This window comes from Leptonychotes weddellii, chromosome 1, assembly GCF_054177405.1.
Source record: "Leptonychotes weddellii isolate Sample4059 chromosome 1, ASM5417740v2, whole genome shotgun sequence".
NCBI classification, from domain to species: Eukaryota; Metazoa; Chordata; class Mammalia; order Carnivora; family Phocidae; genus Leptonychotes; species Leptonychotes weddellii.
The window spans coordinates 106546205-106570642 of NC_138369.1; the positions used below are offsets into that span (position 1 = coordinate 106546205).

The 24438-nt window shown below is 41.5% G+C and overlaps 1 protein-coding gene and 1 long non-coding RNA gene across 10 annotated transcripts in view; both read right to left on the reverse strand.

The window, feature by feature from the left end:
- Positions 1-24438, reverse strand: part of MECOM (MDS1 and EVI1 complex locus) — a 541324-nt gene that overhangs the window by 403522 nt on the left and 113364 nt on the right. The gene's annotated exons all lie outside the window — the stretch shown is intronic.
- On the reverse strand, positions 343-15559 carry LOC145723174 (uncharacterized). The gene is made up of 2 exons (XR_014148064.1): positions 9328-15559; positions 343-9245 (listed from the first exon to the last, which is right to left on the reverse strand). It is a non-coding gene; the product is annotated as an uncharacterized LOC145723174 (long non-coding RNA).

A 24438-nucleotide genomic window follows, 5' to 3' on the forward strand; every position in this document is an offset into this window, starting at 1 on the left:
ATCCAAAAGCAGCCCCAAGAGAATGCTTTTAAAAATAAAGCTTAGAAGCATTTTTCCTGGGATTCTGGACCTAACCTCCAATTCTGGCAACTGGATTCACTGTTGAGTCTGGTCACCAAGTTGAAATACCTACCTGGCCCCATAAATTCAAATCCCTGGATATAGAGATGCATATGTACTGTATATTTTACTCTCTACTGTTTTTCTTTTTCCCCCTTGCCAGCTTCACATTTTATAGACATCCTCATAGCAACTCTAGGAATGGCTACATCTTAAACTTGACAGCCAGACTGACAAAATCTTGACCTTTTTTCTGTTTCCTTTCTACAATTAATTTAAAAAAAAAATTTAATAAATAAGAACACTTCTCTCAGGGAAGTGTTAAGGCTCATCTTAAAAAGAAAAGTAGAAAAAAGTTTGTCTAGTTTTAAAACAACTGCTACGATCTAGCCTGAATTTTAAAATCATGGAATCATATTATGCTAGACTTCGGTTAAATCTTAGAATGTATCTCATCCAGTCCTTATTTTACAGATGAGGAAATGGAAATGAATGTGCTCCTGGTTTGTGAGGGCCTCAATCACTTAACCCTTGAGACACTGAATGTGGTACATATCAAAGCCACGTGAACTTCGACACAGAAGCACGGGAAGAATGGAACCATCTAAACACACCAAATTGTGTGCAAAAGCACAGCTATGTATAGTCGCAACCAAATTAACTGGTAAATCGCTACTCTCCAATGCCAGGAATACAAAGTAGTTCTACACAGAAAACAGCATGGTTGCGATACCAATTGAAACACCCAGCTCAGTGCCTGGCTCTTGGCAGGCTCCACTTTTATGAAAAGCCCATCATATGGAAAGATGGGGGAAGGAGGAGAAAACCAGCATGGCTTCTTGCCCCAACAAACACCTACTAAATTAGGTGAAAAACACCCAAGCCTACTTGGATTTCCCTACTTGGGAAAACTCCTCCGTCCATTTTTTTTCTACTGCTCCCTGAAGTAGACGCTCATGATTTTTGACTGCTCAGCATCCATTCTCTGGCTTTCCAGGAACAGCTGCTGTTTCCCTCTCCCAATCACAGACCTGTTGCTCAGGTGATGTGGGCTCCATACTCTTTCACACCAGACTACAAAAAAAGAGCAGATGCCCCAGGCCTAACCAATAGGATCATTTCATCCCTTGGCTGCAGCGGCTGGCTTGAGGTCAGGCACGTGGCCCAAGCCAGGCCAAAGTCTGCATTTGGGATGTTTATGGGGAACAGTCGGAAAAAGAAGAGCTTTTTTTGCTACTGAGAGCTTCCTGGAATCACAATAAAAAGGGAGACAACCTGAGAATGAAGCCAACATAGAGGAAAGCAAAAGAGAGATGGAAAGAGTCCGAACCACAATGATCATTGAAGCCCTGGGTTGGCACCTGCCCTCAACTTCTCAATTATCTGCTCCAGCAAAATCTCTGCCTTTATTTTTTTTTTTAAGCAAACTGAAATTTAATTTCTGTCTTTTGCAAACACAAGTGTCCAGACCAATAAACTCATCTCCCCAACCCTGTACTCTTCCCAATCTCCTCTTCCTTGGCCTTCCACTACAGTGAAATGGGCACAAGCAGGTCTGAGTTCTGATCCTGGGTCCACTGCTTCCTCAAGCAACAACCTCTCTAAGATTCAATTTCCTATAAAAGGAGGGTGGAGGCTACATCTTTCTAATCGAACAATGTTAAGAAAAATCTTGCCTTGAAGGGTTTTGAGACCCAAGCCCGATCATTAATACAAAAGCACTCTGGTAAGCACATATATTCTCAAACATAAAATGTCATTATTTGCTAAAAATTCTAGAATTCTCTCATTCTTCATTTTGGTTCTTCTGTCCTCCTTCATCCATTTAGTTAAACAGGAACAGGGGTCACTATCTAAAAGGTTTGTATTGAGCAACTGGCCATTTCACAAAAATTTAAAATCTTAATTTAAAAAATTAATCAAAAATGTGTAGAAAAGTGGAAGGAATGTGTGGTTTTGTGGCTTAGATATGCAGCAAGACGAGCTTCAAATCACAGCTCTAACACCTACCTAAGCTATGTGATTCTGGCCCAGACATTTAATCTCTCTGAGCCTCGGTTTACTCATATGTTCAAGCAGGGATAAAATCGCCCACCTTTCTGGATTGTTGTAACAAGCAAGGCATATACACAGGGTCTGGCAATAGATAAAGTTCCATAAATGGGAGGGATGATATTGATCACTGTTATTTCTTATTGAGTAAGAATCACAGAGACCATGGGGTTAAGTCTAAAAGGCGGATGGGACTGGAAGGATGAGACAGGAGACCAGAGATCACTATGACAGGAAAGACTGGCTAAGGTCTAGGTGGGCTGGTTCCAGAGTCCTTGGGGCAGAGGGTCAAAAACAGCAGTACTACGTCTTTGTTGATAATGTGTATTTTGCCTACTCCCCTAATATTTCTTGAGACACTGTGTTTTGAGATCCTCAAGCTCAGTGTATGTGTCTTGATTATTTTTGTATGCCTACCCCTTAGGAAGTACTTTGTGAATGCCCACTGTGATTTGAACATGATAATCTCTTGTCCTAAAGGAAGGGATGCCTCTATTTTTTGGTGTCCATTTCCAAGGATAAGAAAACCAAAGGCCATGAGCAAATAATTTTTCATTGGAAGAGAGACCCAGAAGTCCTCGTGTGATTAAGTTGGTCTCCCAAAATGTTCTCACACATCTCCAGCTCTTCTACTGTCTCCAGATGTATGGAGATTGATGCTCTGGGATGTGTGGTTCAGACCAGTGTAGGATTGGTATCACATAGGAGCTTGTTAGAGATGCAAATTCTCAGGTGCTTCCAGACCTATTGAATCAGAAACTCTCTGGGTGAGACCCAGGAATCTGGGTTTTAGCAAGAGCTTGAGGGAACTGGATACACGCTCAAGTATGAAAACCATTGTTCCACATAGGACCTTAGTATCTTTGCTTTTAAAAAGTCATGTAAGTAAAAGTTTAAGCATTTCCATGTTGAAGGGCAAGTGGCAACCTAACTCAATTACACACCTTTATTTTCATCCTTCTCATGGCAAACTTATTCAAAAATATTTGCTAAATATGTGCAATGAAAAGATGAGTATGATCAGTCTGTGACCTTAATAAGCTTCAGTTTCTTTTCTTAAGGGACCAAAGGGTCAGCTGTAGGTGGGGCCACCACATTCCACACATGTCAGTCAGAACTTTAGATTGCCTTCTGGAGGGTATGTGGAGTTCATAAGAATTCTGCATCTTTATTAGGCTCATTATTGATATTATGATAGACTGGGTACCATCTGCCATGGTTTCCAGAGGCCAAACCTACTGCTCCAAAGTACAATAGCAAATGTGGGCTAGGTGACCCCAGAAAAGTAAATTAGGTCTTCCTAGAATATCCAGGCATCTTAGTCCTGGGCATTCAGAGATCACACGTGATCATATTGATGTGAATGCAAGGAAAAAAAGTATGATAATAGTATAAAGTATAGATGCAGTTGGTATAAACCATTATAGCAGAAGAAATTTAAAAAGAAAGCTTAGATAATGCAATCAATCTTCTTCTGATATGTGTGACAACTACCTAGACTTGGCCAGATTTTATTAGTGCTCTGAAATAGTGAGTGTTCTTAGTAACTGAAGTACACAAATTACCCTACTCTTTTATGTACTTGTAAAGATCCAGTATTTAGTGCCAGATCCAGCATGTGAAGATTTAAATGTAGAGAACCCTGATCAGCTGCAAGACTTTTCCAGCATAAGAGATGTCAGGAGACAAGTATGACATCATATTATAGATAATTTTTTAAGTGGTTATCACTTCAAAAAATTAAAATTAAAATCAGCCCAGCTAAGCGCTTTTATCTTTTTTAACAGATAATTAACAAACAAAATTTGATGGTGAATGTACTAAGTAGAAAGGCATCCAAAGCAATCTGCCCTTCCAGACAGGCCTGGACAAAACCCCAGCAAGGACCACACAAACACCTGGGTGCTGGGTCCTGGAAATTGCCTCTGTCCTCTAAAGAGAGGTCTTGTTCTGTCTCTAGATTTCACAAACTGGTTCTGAGGGATTGGAGGAAAGATAATCCTCAGGAAGGATCAGTGTGTAGCAATGGCATTCCAGTGGAAATTCACCATCAACACTCACCACTGCAGGTAATCCCCCTCTCTCCCGAGGGAGACTGTCTCCCTCGGGAGAGAAGGGAGAACCAGGCTAAATTTGCCCTTTTGCAGACCAGATACTGAGTTCTGTACTACAAATCTGCTTAATGGACGACCAAATACTTGCAGCTACCACACTGGGTGAAGTACTTAGCCATTAATTAATCTGGAAGCACAAAGGTCCCCCACATGCCCACTCCCAAGTTTCTTTAGTCTGTTATCTACACAATGTAAGAAACTATTTCAGCCAGAACACTTAAGGAAGATTACCAGATTAGCAAATAAAAATTCAGGGCCCCCAGTCAAATTAGAATCTGAGCTAAGCAACAAATATTATATGCACATTACAAATGTTTATACAAATATATACACATTGTCTATCTGAAATTCAAATTTGACCAGGCATTCTGTATTTTATCTGGCAATCCCATCTCTAAAGCTATCAATGAGGAATTTCCATCTTAGAGCTAAATGTTAGCTCAGGTGGAAAAGAATATGGGAATGTAGAATCTGAACTTTTTAAAGTGTACAGGGTCCTGAAGATTGTACTGTGCTTACTTTACAACTTCTCTGTGAGGTAGGACCAAAGTCCTTAATCCCCACTTTATGAGTGTAGACTCTAAGTTAAAGCACTGCACAGGGTTACAAAGCAAAGTCAAAGAGCTGGGATTCAAATTAAGATCCTCTGGTGTTTTTTTGTAGGGGGTTCTGTCAATCACTACACTAAACAAACATAAGAGAAGGAAGAATTTAAGAGATTGGCTAGAAAGCACTGCTTTAGCAAGCAAAAATACCTGGCACAAAGCATGGACACCGTTTTCTGTTTTCATGCCTAAGTAAGCAATCATCCGTCTGTGTTCTTTACATTCTGAGAGTGGCCATTAAGAAATGAAAGCGAGTTTAGATTTCACGGGCATGTTTGGATTTGACGACATTTTGCATTTCAAGAAACCAAGGTCAGCTCAACCCTTTTTGCTCTGGGACCCAGATACCACCATGATTTAAGCAAAGAACTACCCTGGTGAATTTAAGGGTAAGTGGTGGAATACTTGTTCCCTGCCTCACATGCTTCCATTTGCTGAGGACTATATTTCTAAATCAAGTAAGGAGAGCTGTGTTGCACTCTGCAAAATACTAGCAAGTTCTGAAATGAAGTCGAATTTGTCCTTGTGAACACACATAGAGAGTAAAAAATTAAGTATCGTCGGGAAAAGTTAACCTCTCCTGCATTAGGTCCCTCTTGTATATGCCTTATTTTCTAACTTCAAGTAAAGTGATAGTCAGAAGAACTCTTGTTAGAAAATTACAGAAAACTGAACCTCATACCTCTTGTTAAAAAAAAAAAAAAGATATCTTGTGGGATTCATCTACCACTGCTAAAACATTCCCAATTCAAATCTTTCTCTATTCTCCCACAAAATCAAATGCTCAGCTATATTTACCATGTCAAAAGAAATCAGTTGAGTTTCTAATATCACAGAACTGACCTAATATTTCTCACGTGTTTATTCATTTTTAGAAGTTGTGCAAGGACTAACAATTGCCTATGACAACTGTCTGTGAAGAATATTGTTGTCCGAAATTCCAAACTGCCCCAGAGCTGTGGCAGGAAAGTCCAGAGATTATTATTGGGTAATGACATTGGAAATAAAAAAGTATATAGTATTACAGTATTGAGCTATTAGAGTTGGGAATCAATTCAAGGAGACAAGCAAAATTTATATACTTTATTGATTTTAAATTTTACATGCTCTGCTCTATGAGTAAATCTTTTGTAGTAATTCTAAAGCTTTGAAACATTGTAAATAACAAGGACTGTGGGGAGTTCACAACAGCCATTTTTTTCATAGGGAAAGTATATAGCCTTTAATGCATATTAGGAGAAATTGGGGTAATGAAATACCTTAAAGCTAACTTAAGTCAGGGCTAGTGTAGGGTTTTTTTTTGGTCTCCAAAGAGTAAGCCTGTATCAGGTAGTGAAGTAATTCCAGGTAGCATTGTACTTAAGGAAAAGCGTAATTAAATTGATCCTATTGTATTACATAAATCCAACATATCCTGTGTAAACTCAGAAACAGGTGGCTCTTTGTAAAAAGTAGCTGGCTATTAACCAACAGAAGTAAAAATTTTCTCACACAAAAACAAATACACGGGAGGAAAACCTTGAAACAATGGTTGACTCAGGATTCTATAATCAAAAAGCAAATCGAATACAAAATCACCCCTGCAGGCTTCAATGTACCCGAATCCAGAGCCCGACATGGGGCAATGGGTAAGCCTGTTTCTAGACAGGCATTTGAGTAAGCCAGTCAGGTTCCTAGTGCCTGCCACCTTTATTAAAAATAATTGCAGACTGGGTAATTTGTAATTTTCAATCATATATGTAATATAGAAAATGACAGACATGGGGGGGAGGAGTTTTATATTTTTATTGCAGCGAGCCTGACTGACACTTCAGAAAACGTTTTGACACATTCAAGTGTGAGCAACAAATCTGTCCACTGATTCATAAGCCAAATGTTTACTTAAAGAAGCCTACCCCAATAAATGGGGATCAAAATCCCAAGTGCTTAAGTCCATAAAATTCCCTATGGTGAACTAGTACCAACAGAACACATTCTGACCTTCTTAAGATGAGTGAAGATTTTCAAATAAATATATCCTGCTTATACCATTTTTTAAATCTATACGCTATTTTTTTTAATTTTGAGAAGCCACACGTGTACCTTTTCCTAGATTTAAACTTGTGTGAATATAAAAGTGAGTGCAGCAATCAGGTAACTAAGGCCAAAATACTTTGTGCAATTTTAACTTCTGTTAACTCAGAGCACATCCAGTGTACTCATCTGGAAGCTCTATTGGCTACAAAGTTTGATTTTTTTTTCTTTGTAGCACTCCTCACCCACATGCAAAGCCATAGAAAATCATGATTCTTCACCTAGGAATCAATGGTGATTCCAAAACACATCATATTCAGATGAAAGAAAAGAGTCTTCATATTTATTCAAAAGGGACAAGAGTTCTGTATTTCTTGAGGTTTCTAAACTGAGCTATTGAGAATGGAAATCAAAATCCTTATAACTATTAACACTTACTATTTGGGCAATGAGTCATTACAGTGTCTTAAAATGGGAAACCTTCTCAAAACTGGGTATTTCTAACCAACCCAACAGCATAGGCAACCTCTGTGTGTTGGAGAGGGGGAAGGGGCACTCCTGTGGGGGCGGGAAATGAGTGGGAATTGTAGGGGAGAAAAGGAAAGGAAAGAAATCTAACTCAAGGACCTTGAAAAGTTAATTTGGAAACTTTTGTTAGTGACTTTGGACTTCATTAAACTCCATGCATCACTATAGCAGCATGATCTCAACAGTTTGAAAGGTATTTGTCATCAGCGAAAGAAAAACATTATTTTTAAAGGAGTAAAAAGATTGATGCATCACTGTGGACCACTTAAGCCCCACGCAGTTTCAGTCTTTAGTATTAATCTAAACGTGATGGCTTTTGCATACGGCGCATAATTAAACATTTTCTTTTCAGAGCTTTATAGAATCCCCATATGTTTTTAATGGCATCATCTGAATGTTTTTCTTAATAATTCTGGCAGCCTGCTCCTGAATCTTCAAGTTTGTTTTTTGTTCCTAATATCTTTTCTACAGAGGCCACATTGTGCCAGAGACTGAATAAAGCTCTGAGAGCCGCATCGTCAAGGAAGACACACACTCACAGACTCACACACGCTCACACTCTGCTCTCTCCTCCCCACCCCCCACACTTGCAGGCGGCATTGCCACAGGCGTAGGGCAAAGATGTGTGAGAGAGGGCAAGGAAAGAGCACAGGGCTCTGTGCCACAGCCTCACTCTACCATGTACCGTGGTCCCTTTCTCTTCCCTAGTAGGACTTTGCTAGCTCGTGTCATGTGTCTGCCTGTCCTTCTGAGTGTCTGTCAATGCGTGTCTGGTGCACATATTTAGGTGTATTCATACCGATAGGGCAGCTGCGATATATGGTCTGCCCGACACTGGGGCTGGACATACCCTAATTTGCTGACTCAATACCTACCGCCTCATGCAAACAAGACTTTCTCCTTTTGAGCAGTGGTCCATTTTTTGAACCAAACCCCTTCAGACACAACCCACAAAACTGAAATAATGAAATGTTTGCCATTTGGCTTAGTCAGCCACATTTTGAGCTGTAAATCAGAATTACTTCCATTTCAGGTGGTATAAATGCAACCCGGTGATCAAGCATACATCCAGGAGGGGACATAGGGATACTGCAATTATAATATCCATGTCTACCCAGGACTAGTGACCATGGCCTCAAATATAGCCTGTAAGAGCCTCTTCTTGAAGAATAAGTCATTCAAAAAGCAGAATGTACACCACTGTTGTTCAAACATACCTTGAATTTGCTTCATCCCAATATAAATTTAAATTCTGGAAATTGACAAAGACAATAAATAACTCACATTCGAATCACAAGTCTCCTTTAGATTGAGTGTTTGAACTCAGATCCAAGTTTCAAATTGTAATATTTTTTTTAAGTGTTCTCACACTCTTTCCGTATTTGTCATCTTGAAATCTGATGATGTGATGAACAAAATGGAAATGGTAACCAAAACGGCTTCCTTATGCGATTTTATTCATTGAACTTCATTTATTTACAGATGGCCAAGTGGCTAGGAGGGCATCTGAAGCCGTTCTATTATTAAGACCTGAGCTTTATCAAAAATTTCAAAGACCTGGTTTGTATTTCAGAATTCCGCAGATGATGTGCCTTAAATAGAAACAATCACCCTGGAAAGTCTTAGAACATATGCAGGCCAACAGGGGCAGAAACAAATTACCCAGGAATGGGAATGCTCTTGTTCCCACTGGTACTTTCTAACATTTGCTGTTGAAACTTGACGGACACAAGACAATCTTTAATAGCCTATCTTTTTGATGATTCCTGGTAAACAAAAATAATTTTTTTTAAAAAGCCCAAACCTTAATTTTTCTTCCATCTGAATTGCTGTAGGTGAATTTATAATATGGTAAATACAATGAAAAAGAAGACTCTGAAAATGAAGTGACTGAATAAAAATAAAAAGTAAGGTTTAAAAAAAAATTGAGTGGACTTTCCTCCTTATCCAGACACCATTTCAAAGGCTCATCTCCTAGTCCTGGTCAAAAGAAGGAGCTGCCAGAGAACCAAAACCACAGGGTCTAACAAGCTCATGGTCCAGTGGAAGCTGCCATATCAAGTCTCCTATGGGGCATCCATACAACTATACAACCTTGGCTAAAATCAAAAAGATACTTCTTATAAAGCTGTGAGTCACGAACACCAGCAGGACAATCACTTCCATCTAAAATTTGATTAAGGGACTTCCCTTATCCTTCCAGAGAAAAATAGCTTGGTGGTGTCTCCACATTTGAAACAACCCTCTCCCCAACTTGAAAACAACTGCCAAAGCTTCCCACATCCAGATCTCAGAGCATTGACCATCACAAACTTAATCCATAGAAGCTGAAGTGATGGTCTGCAAGAGTCTCTCCTCTTTCCCAGCATTTGAAAATCAATTGGTGCAGATGACCCCCACTTGTAGGTCTGAGAACAATTCTTGATCCAAGCAATGAGGAATTTTAAGAGTCCTAAGTTGGTAGCTAGCAGTGACTTTTCCTTGGGTTTTAGAAGCTGAATGCTAGCCTTCCCAATTAGAATCGGGAAGGTCCTCAGCCTTATGCCCTAGGTTGGATAACTAGATCCCCGTTTTTGTACTTGCCCACTACCCAAGTTTCTCAGGGACCAAGACCAGCTGTATCCTGTCTTCCTGCATGCAAACATTGGGTCGGTACCACTTGATGTCAGGAACTGTGCCAAACCCTAGGGAGAAGAATGAGAATAAATAGGGCACAGTCCCTGCTCTGAAAAAAAACTCATGGTAGAGAGAATAGAGATATATTTCAAGTACACTACAAGATGTTCTAATAGAGGAGAAACAAACTAATAGGGAGAACCAAAAGTAGAGATTGATAACTACGCTGGGGTAGAACCAAGAATATTTCACAGAAGAGGTAACATCAAGGTGGCACTTAAAGGTATTCAAGTGGTAGAAAAGGCAGAGGGACAGAAAGAAATGCAAGAGAGGCATTCTAAGGAGGCAACACAGCACTTATAAAGGTGGACCAGTGGTTCTCAACCTTTCATGTTCAAAGGTGTTCAAACACCTGGGGGTGTTTCTTAAGATGCAAATTGCTGGTCCTCACTCTCAAATTCTGGTTCTGTTGGTCTAACATGGAGATCAGAAGTTTGGATCTTTAATGAGCAGGGAGATCTGAGGCCACACACTGAAAAACTGCTGACCAGGGTCACAAAGCTGCATGGTGTTTGAGGGATGAGGAGAAATTCACTATGAACAGAGCATGGATTGTGAGGTGGCGGGTGGGCTGATACATCGGAGAGAGATTGTCAAGACTTCTAGGCACCTGTGAAGCCCTCAAAATGAGATTCTGAGGAGCTTCAGATACCAAGAGCTGCAAAGGGCTGGATCCCGTCTCTACAGCTGTGACCTCTTGGGTGTCCAGAGCTCAGCAGCAGGGATAGGGGGATGAAGACTGGCCTGAGCCCAGACAGCCCACTGTCCTGGACCCAACTCTGCCACTTACTATGTCCTCTTGGCAAGTTATTTAACCATCGTGGGCCTCAGTTTTTCCTCTGCAAAATGGAAATAATAGCACCAAAATGTCAAGGTGGTTCTAAAGATCCAATGGTAGGGTACACATGTAACGTCTATCTCGGTACCTTACACAAAGTATTTGTAATAATAAAAATTCAATTACAATATCTAACATTTACTGAAAAAGGCAAATACAGAGAGAGAGAGAGAAAGAAGAGGTCAAATTTAGAGAGTCAGGGTTTGCCAGCATGAAGAAGATGGAGAATTTCCCCATGACTGAGTCTTCCCTGCAGGTTACCAGACCATCCCTAAAAATCACCTGTCTGCCAGCACTTCAGATCCCCCAGACTTGTTCTCCCATTTTCTGGGTCCCATCTCAGATCTCCAGCCTCTCTTTCAAATTGGATGCTCCCTGATCTGGCATAGTTTATGTGCCACTGTCACCGCTGGCAAACCTGACCATTTTTCACAGGCTCTATCACTCCTCATCACACATATTCCCAAGCCTCTCCCAGGGCCGCAGTCATTATTTATGAGGATTGGCACTGTGCCTGAGAACAATTAATTTATCTGCCAAAGATACACTTAACTGACTGTCTCATGAGGTTTCTGATCTCTACCGCAGAAGGACGCCAAAGCAGAGAGAGAGCATCCCTGATACTGGATGTGGATAACTTTATCTGAAATCCTTGTCTCCTCATTATACCAACAAATAGTTTGATTCTAAGTTTCAAGGACACTGTGGAATTCCAAGACATTTTCCTCTACCTTGTGTCATTTGACCCTCTCCACAACCTCTGAGAGAGGCAAGACTCTCCTCCCATTTTACAGATGTGAAAATACTGAGCTTCAGAGAAATTAGGTGCTTAGTCACGTTGCCACTGATCTACAGACTTGAACCCAGGCCTCCTGGTTCCTGATACATGTGTTCCCTATTATTCTCTATGCACCACCTCTCATTTTCTGCTTACTTTGACCTTCATCCAGAGAGCTATTAAATGTTCATGGGTCCAACCCTTCCCCGTACAAGTTTTGGATCACATGAAAATAAAGCCCGTATAGCAGTACAGCCTAACAAAGAGTTGTATCGATCTACTTAAGAAGAGGTCATTAATTCTAAAGACACTGAAGAACTGACTGGGTTCCATTCTGTACCAATCGGGAGTGGATGTGGAGCCAAAGCTCGTCATCATGGTAGAGTAAAAAGAACAAGTTCTGGATCAGAAGGACCTAAGGTCACGATCCTAACTCTGCCATTCAGCTGGTCACATGATCTCGAACATATTCTTGAAATCCTGAGTCTGACTGTTTTCATCCTTAAAATAGGGATGATCCTCTCTAAACTCAAGCATGATTGCACAACAACAAATACCACAAGTCTAGCTCAGGAATCACATAGAGGCCCTGGCAACCGTTCGCCCACTTCCCCTAGACTGATGTTATACACTTTAATGTGCATGAGAGCTTGTTAAAACCCAGTGTGCTGAGGTACCCCATCCCCTGCATTTCTGATTCAGCAGGACTAGGGTGAAACCTGAGAATGCATTCCTAACAAGTTCCCCCCAGGCGAGGCTAATGCTGATGCTGCTGGGTCCAGGGACCACAATTTGAGAACCACTCCTCTCAGGACAAACAAGAGTCAAAGGGACATGGAGGCAGAAGTCACCAGATAAAAATCTACACCTTAGAATGGCCATGCCAAGCTACTAGGTGTTGATCATCAACTCCCAAGCAAAGTCAGCTAGGAAAACAGAAGGTCAGAGACAGCCATAATCCTGACCCATTCATGGACTCAGTGTCATGGACTTATTAGGGTCAGATGACCCTGAGCTAAGTAAGCACTTTGTCTAAAACTCCTTGTGATTACTGTCTTCTCAATTAAAAACTTTCAGAAATTCCTACACACAGATCTCCCATCTCCCCTTCTAGAAACCTTGCTGACTTATGAACAGTTCCTGAAAGTCCCCGAGAGGAACCGGGCAGTGCTTTTGAGATGCAGTATCACAGTCCAACTGAGGGTACTCAACCAAACATCCAGGCACCCTCAATGTGGTTTCTGTATTTCTGGTACCTCAGTCACTCCACTACCCTCCCCCGCCCCCCCCCCACACACACACCCTGCATAGCACACACACACACATGAAAATTCGCAGAATCTGAGGGTCTATCAGGAGTGCAATTAGGGCACTCATTTAAAAGAAGTGCACGAGCAATAGCTCATTTTTACACATAAACCTTTTTCTGGGAGTGTTGCTTCTTGAAAGGAATAAAACAACAACAACAAAACCCCAGAAAATACATGAGCGCTATTTTATGAAGGTGATGTAGACAGTATATTCTCTTTTGTTTCCAGATATGAAGAATACATAAAAATGTGATGAACAGTCACTGGCATATATATCTTTCTCTTCTTGCAAAGAAATTTGTAATATATCTCTACTTCGCTGCAGCCGGATGCCACTGAGTCATCACTTCTCACTGTATTACCCAGTGTTTGGCTCTGTTGGAATATTAAGCAGCCACCAGATTCCAAACTTTGCATTTCCTCACATTTGGCTCTTCCCTGATCAAGCTTTGTTCCTCTGTGATTATATATATATCAGACCCGGGAATCAACTTTCTTTGTTTTATCAAGACCTGGTGTGTAGTGATTCTGATTTATCATTTTTACAACAGTCTCTTCCCTGCGGGCTCCAGGTCGTGATGGTGGCATTGCTACGATTTATGATGGGGATTGTTGACGGAAAATGTATGCTCTTTTTGATTTCACTTCTTCCCAACACCTGGTTCTTATTTGCTCAACTCCAGCTTCTGCCATTTTAAGCATTATTTACCATTTGCTGAAATGCTTTGGTTTATTTGTTGGTGATGCGTAAGGTAGAGGATGGATTTTTCCAGTTGGCTATGCTTTTTCCTCTTATCAACCCAACAGGCTTTTTTTGTTACATTTTCTCAGGTTGTTAGGAACCTGGAGTTCCTATTCACTTCTCATTTGTGTCTCCTTATCTGCCACAACATACTAGTTCTCTTGGAAAGAAAAAGAAAAAAAAATGTAGGCTGGTTAGCTTCTTCAAGGAGGTTTTCGAATTCTCTGAGGCTCACACTGTAGGTGGTCACCTCCCTTTCCAACCTGGATCCATTATTTATTACTTAGTGAAGGCTCCTCTCTCTCCGAGTCCCAGAGCAAGGCTAATTTTTCTTTAGAGTCTGAGAACACTTCAGAATAACCTGGCAAAAGGCAGAGCTTTAGAAATCTGTTAGGAATCCATTTGCCAATATTGAAGGTAACTTTAAAAGGTGGAGATGGAAGAAACAGAGATGCTCCCACCGGAGAAATGTTTGATTGGCAGGCTGGTACTTGGGTCTTCTCTCCAAAGCTAATCGCAAACCAACCTAGACTCTTTCTTCCACCAGAAACTGAAAACACCCAGAGTGCTTTCTCTTTTTTTCCTTTTCCCTAACGCACCCAGCAGAGTGCGAGGCATTGAGAATGCCTTGTCGATATTGATTTCTACAGCCACGTTTAACCAGGGGTTCTTTTGTTAATCTATATATTTTTCTAAGAGGTCGGGTAGTTTGGGGTTTCATTTAAATGGGGCTAATACTTAACGTCCCCTCCACCTACCCCTCTGCTTATTCCCGAGAACTGCCTGCTACCTCAGGAGGGTACGTATGAAGAAAATACCCTATCTGATGAGCCACTATCAGCCTGAACCCTAACTAACGCATGTCCACATCCCCACCTCACAAAGTCCCACTTAGTACATAGAAACTTTCCATGGGAGGCAGACATGAAAGAAATACACAGCGTAGGCCCTGAGTCTCAAGCATCTAGGTACCATCATGGCCCCCTAAAGATACGCCAGAGCAAAGACTCATCACAAAGGACTTCCTCTATCTCTGCATGAAACACACCCCTACCCTGGCGTGTAGCACCCTCTTCCCCTTCCCTATTTTAGTTTCCTCCATAGCATTGACCACCACATAACATATGTTCATTCCTTTATATATGGTCCATCCCATCTGAATTATAATCTCACTGGGGGAAGGACCGTGTCCACTTTGGTCACTGCTTTATCCCCAGCTCCTGACAGAGCCTACTACACAATAGGTACTCGATAAGAATTGCTTGAATAAATGAATGGAGAATGAACAACTTTAAACAGCTATAGCTATGTGACCCTGGGCAAGTTACTTAACTTCTCTGGGTCCCATGATACTAGTATACAGTAGGGTTGTTGCAAGAATTAAAAGAGAATACATGTCAAATACAGAGACTACATCCCAGTACATGGAAAGGCCCAAATACAACGGTAAGAGTTGTAAGCAATACAGTGCTCATTATATGCAGGCCCTGTGCTATACACTATTATTTCATTCAATAATGGCCCATGTGTTCAGAACTATCCACCTTCTGGTACCAAAATGGGAATTCTGGTTCAGCCATTATACAGCTCTTGCCTTATTCTGGTCCTCTTTCTGGAATTTCCTAAGAAAAGCCAGACTGCAATTTCCTGAGGTAGGACAAACCCCAACCCTCTCTAGTGAAATGCAGACCAGGAGCTGCTAGAACTGGTCTTACCTTTGATAAGGAAAGACAAAATAGTATTTATTTTAGGATTAGTATCATGTCTGGGGTAAGAGTTACTGGGTTTAGAGTTATTTGGTTTCATTTGCTAAACATTTCTATTATTTTTTTATTTTAGCATGCCTTTAAGATCATCAACGGCCTCTCAACCACAATAACGTGGGAGGAGAGTCAACTTGCTCCTTCTTCTAGGGCTTTCTGTAGAACCTGCCACTGCCTCTCCCTGATAGAAGCATCTAGAATGATTCCTGAATAGTCCAAGCAGACTGGTCTGAACCATATACTCTGGAACAAAGCCATGTCCAACACCCAGCTAGGTAGTGAGATCTCTTCCCAAAAAATGAGTCGAGCTAGAGTTTTGGGGGTAGCAGCAGTGTTTTATATACGTGCGTGTATGTGTGTATTTATTCCCCTAAAGGTACCAGGACAAACTTTCAAAGGGAAAAATCCACACCCAGCTTTGTGATATGGAATTAGCTCCTTCCAGCTGATCTTTCAGAGTTGTTCTTGCCCATCCCCATGTTTCAAGCCCTCAGCTCTTTCCAGCTTTCACATCGACCAAACTAGACATTCTCCCGAGGATGATGACCACTGGAGCAGACGCAGTGCAAGCAGGGCAAATGTGAGTGACCGCTCTATACAGGACCTGTATGCTTCCCATTTGTTATTGCTTTTTTTTTTTTTAATATTTATTTATTTGAGAGAGAGAGGGAGAAAGTGCGCGCACGTGGCTGCGAGCAGGGGAGGCGCAGAGGGAGAGGGAAAGAGAGTCTTAAGCAGACTCCCCGCTGAGCTCAGAGCCCCATGTGGGCTGGATCTCATGACCCTGACATCATGATCTAAGCAGAAATCCTTAACCAACAGAGCCACCCAGGCACCCCCATTTGTTATTTCTAAGATTATTTTAAAATCTCACAATCCTAAGAGTAAACTATTATTATTGCTGTCGTTGTCTCCATTTTATAGATGGGGAAACTGAGGCTCTGAGAAGTTGTTGCTAGCACCCAAGGCCCCACAATTATGAGAAGTGAAATGAGGATTCTAATCCAGATATTTGTAGCTCCATACCTGCTCCACTAGATCTTCCAACTTTTGGCGCCTTATAATTCCTATGTGCAAGACCGTTCACGCAAATATTTCTGGAAACCTCAGTACTAAGAATATAAAACAACTGCCCACACTTCACCCTAACCAGGAGAATTATCACCCCCCGGGCCATCCTCCAGGACTCATCCAGCCAATGTGCCTGCCGTTATAACTTCATTCTGCAGAAGGCTGGGGAGCCCCGCCCGTACTTCCAACTTGGGTATTAGCATTAGCAGTGTCTAAATAGCGAGTTTCTATTTGCATTTTATCATCTACTGGATGAATACTTGGGAATGGGTCAAAACAAACATCTTTGCCTCACACTGGTCCCCCAAATACATGTCTTCTGATTTTACCAAGAACTGAGCTGATAAGATCAGAGAGATGGGTACATGCAGCCTGAGTTGCAGCCTGAGTCTTGTTGACAAGAGCTCTTGCTAAGTAAGATTTCCCCTCTTAGAAGCTGTCACTATGCTATTATTGACAGGTGAAAGCTAGTGTATTCTGGTCTGAACAATTTTGAGCCTCAATCTCCTTAACCCTGATTTAATACAAAGGCCAAAACTGGGCATCTTAGCTATATTGATGTAGAACCTTCCGTGGCACATAAAAAAATTAAAACCTATAAGAGGACCTACCAGAGTCGAATCCCATCACAAATGCCTTTTTTTACTTTAAGGACAAAATCAAAAATAAAACTTGAGAGCAAAGATGCCCCAGATGGGGCCGACAGGACTAATAATAGTAAGATTTAAAGACATGGTCGTTACAGACCTACTTCCATCAGTTTTGTGGTTCTAGAACAATTGCCCCAAAGCCTGTACATGTACAAGCACAGACCTACCAGAGGTTCTCGACTAGGGCTGAACATTTGTATCATCTCAGGAGCTTTTTAAAAATAAAGAATCCCACATCTAGAAATTCTGACCTAATTGGTCAGAGGTGGAGTCTAGGCTGGTTTTAAAGCACCTCAGGCGATTCTATCCTGCAACCAGGGCTGGAAACACCATTCCAGACAGTTCCCCCACTGAGACTCAGGTATTCCTCTGTCCCTAACTCATAATTGTAACTGCCTCCAGCTGAATAAAACTTTAGATGAATCACTTACTGCCAAATTTGTTGCTCGTTTATTCTGCTATGTTCAATCCTTGCCTAACTATTCACTTAATCTCTTCTGATTTGGCTTATAAGTGTAATTTTTTTTATGACAACTCGAAATCCTCTCAATACTTTGACACATTAGTTCACTGAATAATCCCTTAAAACATCACACCAGCCTTTTTTGTTCATAAATAGTAGATTAGGAAGACACAGGATTCACTTCCGGCGACTAAATTAAGGCAAGTTACTATAAATTCTACACATTCAATATGTAAAACAGACAGGTTGTAATACTTTATATCTTTGAAATTTTCAGAAAGACTCTAGTATAACACCATCTGGAATGGAATCACAACTCTGCTGTCAACTGGCTGTGCAACCTTTAGCAAATTATGGTCCCTCTCTGAACTTATACTTACTCAGCTATAGAGCAAGGGAAGAAATCAGAGTTGTTGAGTCTAGGATTCTCTTCCAATGTTGAAGAAGTTCTATGATATCAGACTGATAAGCAACTAACTGCTAGTGGGTGCAGTGACATTAATAAATTCCCACTGAACTTCCAATCATGCTACACGAATTATCTCCACCTAGCTCACATTTCAGAGTCTCCTCTGAACTCCAGATCAACCACCTCTTAGATATGTCCTCCTGGGCATCAAATTCAACATGTTCCCACCATTCTGGTCCTCTTCCAATAATTTCTTATATTCACGAATGGCACCACCATGCACCCATCTGCACTAACCAGGAAATTAACCCTGCATCCGCTTCTTCTTTACTCCATAATCAAACATTCACCAGGATTTCATCCCCTAAAAATGTTGTGAATTCATCCATTTCTCTCTATTTCCGTTATCCCCCGTCCAAAGAGCCATCCACTCTCTTCTAGATACTGGAAGAGCCCCCAACCAATCTCTTCCCCAGCAACCAGACTGATCTTTTAAAAACATATCCGATCCTAGCATTTTCCTGCATAAAATCCATCAGTGACTCCTCAGGGCTCTCAAAGGAAAGACCCATGTCCTCAGCAAGGCCTTCAAGGTCCTGCATAACTGAACCCCTTCTCCCCTAACCCAGCCTCACCAGTCACATACTGAGCTGCTGTCCTTCTGCCCTGCAGCTTCTCCTTCACCCTTCAACTTCTTTCTTACCTTCGAGCTTTGCACATACTGTTCCCTCTGCCAGGAATGCTCTCCGCCCGCTTCATCCTTAGGAGCTCACCTTCCTCACCTCCCACACTGTTTCTGCTCTATTACGCTCTCACATAGCACTCATCCCACATCCTGCACCTGTCCTGAGTTTCACATCCCAGAACTCTTGGCGTGCATTCATTATTTGACTAATTGTGTTGTTAATTATTTCTTATCTAGGGACTACACCTGCGTCTGCCGTATTCACTGCTCTGTCACCGGTGCCTTACACCCAGTGACTTGCACTTGGTAGACGTTCTATGTTCTAATAACATTCTGGTAAATGGTGGACTTCTCCTTTCACACACCAGCTTATCCCCTCCCTTCTTTCAGCCCCTCCGGTCACTGCCAAATTTCCTTAAAGATTAGCCTATACTATCTGCCCCAGCTCTGCCCCCATTCACTGGTCAACGCACAAAACTTTGGAGTCCAGGGGCGCCTGGGTGGCTCAGTTGGTAAGCATCTGCCTTCGGCTCGGGTCATGATCCCAGGGTCCTGGGATCAAGTCCCACATCGGGCTCCCTGCTCCGCGGGAAGCCTGCTTCTCCCTCTCCGGCTCCCCCTGCTTGTGTTCCCTTTCTCGCTCTCTGTCAAATAAATAAATAAAATCTTTAAACAAAGAAAAAAACTTTGGAGTCCAACGAAACTGTTAACACCAAAGGTCGCCAGTGAAAGCTGACAATCCAATGAGCTTTGTCTAGATTTACTTCTACTAAACATCTCTGTGACATTGGACAGGATGGGCAATTCCCTCCTGTTTCCTTTATGCAAAAAAAAAAAAAAAAAATGCAATGAGTAGCTTCTCGGCTCCCAGCCCTGTGATTAGAACAGGATGCATTCTCTCGATGCACTCAGTGGGTCAGTCAAATCAATAATCACAAATATGCAACCAAAGCTCTGTAAGTGCTAAGAAGGCAAAACAAAGAGCTAGAAGAGTGTGAAAGGTGGGGCCTCTGAAATTGCCCTGCTCTTTTCTCTGATGAGCTCTTTGTACTCCCTCGGCTCAAGTAATGCAGCCTTCTGCATGTCCCCTGAACGTTGTTGGCACGGCAAGGTTTCCATCTTATCACACTGTACTTCTCATGTACGCTCTCTCTCTCTTTCCTGTGCTCAGGACCAAGAACTCCCAAATCTGTATCTTCAGGCCTAGTTTTCCAACCACTTCTTGGATATCTCCTGGATGTTTCCCCAGGCACCTACAATGGAGCATTCCAAAACAAATTAAATGGCTTTCCCCAGCCCTTCTTCTGCTTTGAGTCTCTCACCAGTCACCTGAACTAGAAAGTAAAACCCCCTGAGAAGTTTCTCTCCCTTCCCCTCACCTCCTCAGCAAGCAAGGAGTCGTCCCAATTCCGTCTCCTAAGCATCTTGTAATTGGACCTGTTGTCCACACCCAGTGCCACAACTTGTGTGCAGACCCTCATTACCAGCTCCTACATTATTGCCATGGCCTCCTCCCTGGACCCCTTCTTCCACGCTTCCCCTACTCTGATCATTTGCTTTGCTGCCACCCACATTTAATGTGAGCATGTTACTGCCCTGCTTAAAAGTCTCCAGTGCCTTTAAGATAGAGTCCCCATTCATTAGCTTCATAATCAGATCGTACTACCTCTCCTGTCTTACTCTTCATTCATTCTTCCTCCAAATATTCATTGAATACCTAGCATATAGCAAGCACTACTTTAGGTGCTGGAGATGAAGCAGAAAACACAGCTCTGTCTTCATCAAGTCCCACAATCAAGTGCTGCAATACACCTCACACATATCACACACACACATACACACACACATGCACACACCTGGCCTCTAGCCACTTGAAATATCTCATCATTTTCTATATGACCCATGTTTGTTCAGGTTTTTATATGTAATACCTCTACTGGCTGAAAGACTCTTTCCTTCCTCTTGGACATATTTGCACTCCCTGTAGACTCAACACTCAAATTTAACCTCTATGGAGCCTGCGGGAATTCCTCAAGACAGAGTGACACACTCCATTCTCTGTGTGTCAAACCACTTTGAACACATCTCCACATGTACTTCCTTTTTACCTACCTGTCCCCTCACTAAACTGTCAGCCCTTCAAGAGTAAAATAGCATCTTTTTCCAGTGCCCATCCTCAATACATTTTTTGCTAATCATATGCATTGAAAAATAAATGAACAAATATGATCCACTACATCTTTTAGAGGAGGAGGAATGATCCACAAACTATACTGTGCCTTCGAATTAGTTGAGGATCTTGTTAAAATACCCGTTCTGATTCATTAGGTCTAGGGTGAGGCCCAAGAATCCGCGTTTCTAACCTACTCCCAGGGAATGCTGATGCAGCCAGCCTAGGGACCACACTTGGGAGGTGCAAGGCTTTAGAACTTAGGGAATGGGGAACCCAGAAACTGAAGTTGGTTGGAAACTATTTCAGTGGAAATTAAACACACACAAGATAGCTCTGCTTCCCATCTTGTCTATCAAATCTGCATGACATCTTGACAGCAACCAGCTTCCTGAAATACTGGAGAGAAACACCATTGTTGTAGCCCTTGCTCAGTGTGGCAGCCCACTCTGCGCTCTACAGATCCTCCGGGAAGCCCCAGCTGAGCTCACTCACCGGCTTCTGCTTGTTGCAAAAGCCCAAAGCCTGTCTTTGTTTCCAACTCCGCAGATGGCTCAAATGTGTTCCCTTGTCATGTCTAGCATGGACACAGGCCCCCAGACTTCCCTGCCAAGAGTCAGCGGCAGAGGACAGCTCAGTTCCTCTTGCACTGTCCCTTTTCTAAGGCAACAGCCCTGGCTGCCATTCAGGCCCTCACTTTGCAAGCTGTCCTGCCCCATTGATAGGAGGCTTGGCAGTGGCTCGCTGCTCGCTGCTCACTGCTCGCTGCTCGCTGCTCGGCCTGGCCAGCACACCTCTCCTCGGCCCGCCGCCTCTGCAGTCTGCCAGTAGCCTGCAAGGACTCACAGGAGCCGTCTGAAAGGCGATCCTAGTTTTAGTTACAATTTTTCCTACCCACAGAATTCTGAGATGCTACTGGGGATTTACAAGTTGTTTTAAGGCTGTTCTAAAGATAAACCTATGGTATTTACATAGATATATGGGCCTGTGTAAAGGACCGTGTGGTTCTTTATAAAAGATGCAGTATAAATGTTCTTGTATTACTAGAAGGATTATATAAAAGATGTTAAAACATATTTCAACCAAGCGGCTGTATGGATGGCCACAGAATATAATGCATCCATTGTCAAGAAATCCCCACCAGAGACCTCTCAAATCATTCATTGATTTGAGTTGTGCTGGACTTGAAGCACATTGAAAATTTTCCAAATGGTAAAATATTAAATACACTTTTTAAAAAATATTTACCAGTTAAACACTAAAGTACTGTAACTGGCTGACCTTTCACAGCAGCTTTGTTCTACTTTTCCAAAAGCAGCCAGAAAGGGATTGTTTTCTTTTAATGCTTTGTTTTGTCTTTTAGAAAAAAAAGAACCAACTTATTTTGAGCATACTACTCCCCCCCACCCTCCGCCTATGCAATAACATCATAATGGCAGAATAATCACTGTAAACAATACCCTGGGGATTTAGTTGGCTACAGCAGGGGACTTTAAGAGCCAATTTCAGTGCTTTTCTTAACTACATCATTGCATTTTTGTCTGCTAGTGGATAAGAAGAGTCTCCTTTTAGAGCAGGTTGATGGAAAGTGCTAATTGTTGACACATTAGCTAATTGTTATGATTAGCCCCTGACTTTTTTTTTATTCTAAAAGTCAAGATCTCAACTGTGAAGTATGAAGATGCTTTATTACAACAATGCTATGAAAACATTCAAACAATGAGAGGCTAATCTTCAGAAGCATTCAATCCGGTGGCAACTAGACAGCCATGCCTTTAAAGAACAGACAACCATCAGGAAAAAAAAATATCCTAACTGCGGCATCCACCCAATATTTCAGACCTAAGTGTTCTGGGTTATCATTAACAATCTGTTTTTACAAATTCACTATGTCTTTGGAAAGTTGAAGTAACTCCAAACCAAATAAACCATGTGCAAGCCATAATGGTCCACTGACAATTGAGGCGCTTGGAGTTCATGAGAGTGTGAACCTATAAGGTACCACACTTCAGTGTTGCTCTGTTTTCTGAACACCAACATGGGGTATTTGAAATCAGGCTCATTCTCAGCTATAGTTCAGCTTGGGAAAACAACTAGGTATGAATCCTAAAATGTGCATGTTCATTAATATTTAAAGAAAAGGAGGGAGAGGAAATCAAGTAGAGAGAAAAAGTAGCAAGAATCCCAACTGCAGGGTTCAATTCTTGGCTCTGGCCACTGAATGAGTCATTATTCTGTGTCTCATCCAGCTGACTTGTAAATGTAAACAAATATTTACTATTTGCTATAGGAATTACCTGGCTTCATATAAATATATGATTTGACTGAATTTCAATTCGTAAAAACTCAGATACATATTAAAATCAATGCACGGGGCGCCTGGGTGGCTCAGTCGTTAAGCGTCTGCCTTCGGCTCAGGTCCTGATCCCAGGGTCCTGGGATCGAGTCCCACATCGGGCTCCTTGCTCGGCAGGAAGCCTGCTTCTCCCTCTCCCACTCCCCCTGCTTGTGTTCCTGCTCTCGCTATCTCTCTCTCTGTCAAATAAAAAAATAAAAATCTTTAAAAAAAAAATAAAATAAAATAAAATCAATGCACGACCGTAACCTGGTGTTCATTTTATAGTTTAACAAATGGAGAAAATACAATCTTCTTAAATTATTCTGATTTATAATCTTCCCTAAGTAACATAATTAAGTTTTACTACCCATCCATTGGTCAATATCTTGACATTTTCTTCCCTCAGTGTCCTTCGTTTTAAACTTTAAGTATCTGCATCCTTAAAAAAAATAATAATAAAAAAGATATGTTTTAAACAACCTACACTTCATTTATACATAGTTTGACTATTTTGAGCAACTTGACTGGTTACTAACTAGCTAACCCATTTAGAGTTGTTTACAAGATTAAATGTGGTAATAACTTAATGTGACTAAAGCAATGCTTGGCACATAGTAAGCACCTAATAAATGTTAGCTGCATCAGCAGCGGCATTGAAGTGACAAGTAAGTGGCCAAAGAGTCAGACTTGCATTTATAAAAAATGGTATAGATTCCCAGTTTAACCTAAGGTGTAACACAGCACTGTACATGAAAGAAAGTATTATTAGTAGCTACTAAGTCTTTTTGGTACATGTGGCGAGTCAACACTTGACCAAATACCTATTACACAGTAGGCTCTCTGCTACATGGCTTATATTAGGGCTCTGTCTATGTATACAAACTGAGCTGAAGTTAAAAAAGAAAAAAACAAAACAAAACACTCTAGTCTCTCCTCAATTTAAATGCCCCCAGGGTAGAATCTTTAGATCCTAAAGGGAAAGTAAGTTTAGAAAAAACAAGGGCAAGAGGGAAATGTCAGAAAATACATATATGCAGCCCTTACAAAGGTCTGCCTGGACTAAACAAACACAAATTAAAACAGTACACAAAACCAAGAGTGTAACAACAAAATCCTTCTATCCTACATTTATAATAATTCAATAAACAGTAATTTCTCTTTCTCCCTGTTCGA